Source organism: Kogia breviceps, chromosome 3 (genome assembly GCF_026419965.1).
Source record: "Kogia breviceps isolate mKogBre1 chromosome 3, mKogBre1 haplotype 1, whole genome shotgun sequence".
In the NCBI taxonomy this organism is placed as follows: Eukaryota; Metazoa; Chordata; class Mammalia; order Artiodactyla; family Physeteridae; genus Kogia; species Kogia breviceps.
The window spans coordinates 173,909,228-173,915,868 of record NC_081312.1 but is presented as its reverse complement, the minus strand read 5'-3'; the positions used below and the strand labels follow the sequence as shown (position 1 = coordinate 173,915,868).

At 40.9% G+C, this 6,641-nt stretch overlaps 1 pseudogene; it reads left to right on the top strand.

Moving 5' to 3' along the window:
• Positions 1–5,831: 5,831 nt before the first annotated feature.
• On the top strand, positions 5,832–6,428 carry LOC131752055 (large ribosomal subunit protein eL19-like; annotated as a pseudogene).
• The last annotated feature ends 213 nt before the right edge of the window (positions 6,429–6,641 follow it).

Genomic DNA, 6,641 nt, shown 5'->3' with positions numbered 1-6,641 from the left:
AAGACCCATCTATATGCTGTCTACAAGAGACCCACTTCAGACCTAGAGACACATACAGACTGAAAGTGAGGGGATGGAAAAAGATATCCACGCAAATGGAAATCAAAAGAAAGCTGGAGTAGCAATTCTCATATCAGATAAAATTGACTTTAAAACAAAGACTATTACAAGAGACAAAGAAGGACACTACATAATGATCAAGGGATCAATCCAAGAAGTAGATATAACAATTGTAAATATTTATGCACCTAACATAGGAGCACCTCAATACATAAGGCAAATACTAACAGCCGTAAAAGGGGAAATCGACAGTAACACAGTCATAGTAGGAGACTTTAAAACCCCACTTTCACCAATGAACAGATCATCCAAAATGAAAATAAATAAGGAAACACAAGCTTTAAATGATGCATTAAACAAAATGGACTTAATTGATATTTATAGGACTTTCCATCCAAAAACAACAGAATACACATTCTTCTCAAGTGCTCATGGAACAGTCTCCAGGATAGATCATATCTTGGGTCACAAATCAAGCCTTGGTAAATTTAAGAAAATTGAAATTGTATCAAGTATCTTTTCTGACCACAACACTATGAGACTAGATATCAATTAAAGGAAAAAAATCTGTAAGAAATACAAACACATGGAAGCTAAACAACACACTACTTAATAACCAAGAGATCACTGAAGAAATCAAAGAGAAAATTAAAAAATACCTACAAACAAATGACAATGAAAACACAACGACCCAAAACCTATGGGATGCAGCAAAAGCAGTTCTAAGAGGGAAGTTTATAGCAATACAATCCTACCTTAAGAAACAGGAAACATCTCAGATAAACAACCTAACCTTACACCTAAAGCAATTAGAGAAAGAAGAACAAAAAAACCCATAGTTAGCAGAAGGAAAGAAATCATAAACATCAGAACAGAAATAAATAAAAAAGAAATTTAAAAAACGATAGCAAAGATCAAAAAAACTAAAAGCTGGTTCTTTGAGAAGATAAACAAAATTGATAAACCATTAGACAGACTTATCAAGAAAAAAAGGGAGAAGACTTAAATCAATAGAATTTGAAGTGAAAAAGGAGAAGTAACAACTGACACTGCAGAAATATAAAAGATCATGAGAGATTACTACAAGCAACTCTAGGCCAATAAAATGGACAACCTGGAAGAAATGGACAAATTCTTAGAAATGCAAAACCTTCTGAGACTGAACCAGGAAGAAATAGAAAATATGAACAGACCAATCACAAGCACTGAAGTTGAAACTGTGATTAAAAGCCTTTCAGCAGGGCTTCCCTGGTGGCGCAGTGGTTGAGAGTCCACCTGCCGATGCAGGGGACATGGGTTCGTGCCCTGGTCCGGGAAGATGCCACGTGCTGCGGAGCAGCTGGGCCCATGAGCCATGGCCTCTGAACCTGCACGTCCAGAACCTGTGCTCCGCAATGGGAGAGGCCACAACAGTGAGAGGCCCACGTACTGCAAAAAAAAAAAAAAAGCCTTTCAACAAACAAAAGTCCAGGACCAGATGGTTTCGCAGGCGAATTCTATCAAACATTTAGAGAAGAGCTAACACCTATCCTTCTCAAACTCTTTCAAAATATAGCAGAGGGGGGAACACTCCAAAACTCATTCTACAAGGCCACCATCACTCTGATACCAAAACCAGAAAAAGATGTCACAAAGAAAGAAAACTACAAGCCAATATCACTGATGAACATAGATGCAAATATCCTCAACAAAATACTAGCAAACAGAATCCAACAGCACATTAAAAAGATCATACACCATGATCAAGTGGAGTTTATCCCAGGAATGCAAGGATTCTTCAATATACGCAAATCAATCAATGTGATACACCATATTAACAAACTGAAGGAGAAAAACCATGTAATCATCTCAATAGATGCAGAGAAAGCTTTTGACAAAATTCAGCATCGATTTATGATAAAAATCCTCCAGAAAGTAGGCACAGAGGGAACTTTTCTCAACATAATAAAGGCCATATATGCAAACCCACTGCCAACATCATCCTCAATGGTGAAAAACTGAATCCATTTCCACTAAGATCAGGAACAAGACAAGGTTGCCTACTCTCACCACTCTTATTCAACATAGTTTTGGAAGTTTTAGCCACAGCAATCAGAGAAGAAAAAGAAATAAAAGAAATCCAAATCAGAAGAGAAGAAGTAAAGCTGTCACTGTTTGCAGATGACATGATACTATATAGAGAGAATCCCAAAGATGCCACCAGAAAACTACTAGAGCTAATCAATGAATTTGGTAAAGTTGCAAGATACAAAATTAATGCACAGAAATCTTGCATTCCTATACACTAATGATGAAAAATCTGAAAGTGAAATTAAGAAAACACTCCCATTTACCATTGCAACAAAAAGAATAAAATACCTAGGAATAAACCTACCTAAGGAGACAAAAGACCTGTATGCAGAAAATTATAAGACACTGATGAAAGAAATTAAAGATGATATAAATAGATGGAGAGATACACCATGTTCTTGGATTGGAAGAATAAACATTATGAAAATGGCTCTACTACCCAAAGCAATCTACAGATTCAGTGCAATCCGTATCAAACTACCACTGGCATTTTTCACAGAACTAGAACAAAAAATTTCACAATTTGTATGGAAACACAAAAGACCCCGAATAGCCAAAGCAATCTTGAGAAAGAAAAATGGAGCTGGAGGTATCATGCTCCCAGACTTCAGACTATACTGCAAAGCTACAGTAATCAAGACAGTATGGTACTGGCACAAAAACAGAAATATAACTAAATGGAACAGGATTGAAAACCCAGAGATAAACCCATGCACATATGGTCATCATATCTTTGATAAAGGAGGCAAGAATATACAGTGGAGAAAAGACAGCCTCTTCAATAAGTGGTGCTGGGAAAACTAGACAGCTACATGTAAAAGAATGAAATTAGAACACTCCCTAACACCATACACAAAAATAAACTGAAAATGGATTAAAGACCTAAATGTAAGGTCAGACACCATCAAACTCTTAGAGGAAAACATAGGCAGAACATTCTATGACATAAATCACAGCAAGATCCTTTTTGACCTACCTGCTGGAGAAATGGAAATAAAAACAAAGATAAACAAATGGGACCTAATGAAAATTAAAAGCTCTTACACAGCAAAGGAAGCCATAAAAAAGACAAAAAGACAACCCTCAGAATGGGAGAAAATATTTGCAAATGAAGCAACAGACAAAGGATTAATCTCCAAAATTTACAAGCAGCTCAATATCTAAAAAACAAACAACCCAATCCAAAAATGGGCAGAAGACCTAAAGAGACATTTCTCCAAAGAAGATATACAGATTACCAACAGACATATGAAAGAATGCTCAACATCATTAATCATTAGAGAAATGCAAATCAAAACTACAATGAGATATAATCTCATACTGGTCAGAATGGCCATCATCAAAAAATCTACAAACAATAAATGCTGGAGAGGGTGTGGAGAAAAAGGAACCCTCTTGCACTGTTGGTGGGAATGTAAATTGATACAGCCACTATGGAGAACAGTATGGAGATTCCTTAAATAACTAAAAATAGAACTACCATATGACCCAGCAATCCCACTGCTAGGCATATACCCTGAGAAAACCATAATTCAAAAAGAGTCATGTGGGCTTCCCTGGTGGCGCAGTGGTTGAGAGTCCGCCTGCCGATGCGGGAGACACGGGTTCGTGCCCTGGTCCGGGAGGATCCCACATGCCGCGGAGCGGCTGGGCCCGTGAGCCATGGCTGCTGGGCCTGCGCGTCCGGGGCCTGTGCTCCGCGGCGGGAGAGGCCACAGCAGTGAGAGGCCCGCATACCGCAAAAAAAAAAAAAAAAAAAAAAGAGTCATGTACCAAAATATTCATTGCAGCTCTATTTACAATAGCCAGATCATGGAAGCAACCTAAGTGTCCATCAACAGATGAATGGATAAAGATCGGCACATATATACAATGGAATATTACTCAGCCATAAAAAGGAACAAAACTGGTTTATTTGTAGTGAGGTGGATGGACATAGAGACTGTCATACAGAGTGAAGTAAGTCAGAAAGAGAAAAACAAATACCGTATGCTAACACATATATATGGAATCTAAAAAAAAAAAAAAGAACCTAGGGGCAAGATGGAAATAAAGATGCAGACCTACTAGTGAATGGACTTGAGGATGTGGGGAGGAGGAAGGGTAGGCTGTGACAAAGTGAGAGAGTGACATGGACATATATACATTACCTAACGTAAAATAGATAGCTAGTGGAAAGCAGCAGCATAGCTCAGGGAGATCAGCTCGGTGCTTTGTGACCACCTAGAGGGGTGGGATAGGGAGGGTGGGAGGGAGGGAGATGCAAGAGGGAGGAGATGTGGGGATATATGTATATGTATAGCTGATTCACTTTGTTATAAAGCAGAAACTAACACACCATTGTAAAGCAATTATACTCCAATAAAGATATTTTAAAAAAAGAAAAAGAAAAAAATCCTCATATAGTTGGAGCTGTGCAGTTGAGACCTGCTTTGTTTAAGGGTGGGCTGTATTAAATAACACCCATTGGCTTCTTCCTGTTAATCTGTCTTATGCCAGTTTAATTCTTAGGCCCAGCCATAGAACCTAAGAGGGCAGAAAGAAGCTTTTCCTCCCCTATGCAGTCACCGTTGTGCTTCTTATGCCTTGTGGATGGTTACAAAAATGGACTCCTTCCCTTCTCGTTTTTTACCTCTACATATCGTCATGTTAAACGTTAAATGTTCCCAAAGGGTTTGCTTTTGGAATTACTACATCTGGTTAAAGAAGCATTTTAAAAAGAGACTGAGAGCGAGCATATGATATTACATAGCCTGTGGAATAAAATGAAAAGGTACAGATGTGTCCCGAGTCCATTATGCGTGACTCACCATGGCCAAGGTGCCGAGTCGATTATAGCTTTTTAAAAAAACATTTGATTATTCCTTATTTTATCTTCGTATTGTTTGTATTTATATTCATCCATCCTGCATGCCTGACTAGACAATGCGCTCCCTGAGGTGCTTCTAGAGCTTGGCATCCTCAGTGGCTACCGTGCTGCCCTGCACTTATTCACATTTATCCAAATTTATATTGGATCTGGATGCACTGGCTGTTACATTAGGCCTGAGGCTGGGCCTAGTGATTGAAGCATTCTCCACCGTCCTGGAAGTTACAGTTTATTAAAGAAGACAGAGGGCTTCCCGGGCTTCCCTGGTGGCGCAGTGGTTGAGAATCCACCTGCCGATGCAGGGGTCACGGGTTCGTGCCCTGGTCCGGGAAGATCCCACATGCCGCGGAGCAACTAAGCCCGTGAGCCATGGCCGCTAGGCCTGCGCGTCCGGAGCCTGTGCTCCGCAACGGGAGAGGCCACAGCAGTGAGAGGCCCGCATACCGCAAAAAAAAAAAAAAAAAAAAAAAAGAAAGAAATAGGTCATTAAAGCTGCAGGATATAGATTCAAAGAAACTTGCAGTGCTCTGCGAGTGCATATTACCAGGTGACCAAACGTAGGCAGGATAGTTTGGGAATGTTTTGTGGGAAAGTGATACTTAAGCTGAGGCCTCCAGGGTGAGCGGTAAGGACTCAATAACTGATAATACCTCTTTAGAAACTAAACTACGGAACCAACTTTAAAGAGCAGATAAAAGGTCACAGGGGGATTTAGAGATTCAGCCAATTCAGTTATGGCAACTTCAACTTACATGAAGGGCAATTAGTAAAAGAAATGGCATTTTATTTGATTCCCAACTTTTCTCAAATCTCTCCTTTCACCACTGCAGCTGCAGCCATGAGTATGGTCAGGCTTCAGAAGAGGCTTGCCTCCAGTGTCCTCCTCCGTGGCACAAAGAAGGTCTGGCTGGACCCCAGTGAGGCTAAGGGAATCACCAATGCCAACTCCCATCAGCAGATCCGGAAACTGATCAAAGATGGGCTCAGCATCCGGAAGCCCGTGATGGTGCATTCCCAGGCCTGATGCCGGAAAAACACCTTGGCCCACAGGAAAGGCAGGCAGGTGGACACAGGTGAGCAAAAGGGTACTGACAGTGCTCTGATGCCCTAGAAGGTAACCTGGATGAGGAGGATGAGAATCCTGTGCCAGCTGCTCCGAAGATACCGTGAATCTAAGAGGATTGACCTCCACAGTTATCACAGCCTATACCTGAAAGTGAAGGGTAACGTGTTCAAAAACAAGCGGATCCTCGTGGAACACATCCACAAGCTGAAGGCAGACAAGGCTTGCGAGAAGCTTCTGGTGGACCAGGCTGAGGCCCGCAGGTCTAAGACCAGGGAAGCCCCCAAGGACCATGAAGACCGGCTCCAGGCCAAGAAGGAAGAAATCATCAAGACTCTGTCCAAGGAGGAAGAGACCAAGAAATAAAATTCTCCCTCTCTTCTCTGTACACAGTCGCCTCGGCAATTAGATAGACCACTCATTCAATAAAAAAACTAGCCTTTATCCGCCTTAAAAAAAAAAAAATCTTCTCAAGAAGAACAAAAGACAAATGGTCGGAGACCCCATGGCTAACCTCGCAGTCGGGCAGTTGGAACCAGGCTGGCCTGCGATGAAGATATAACTAACCAGCTGATGGTT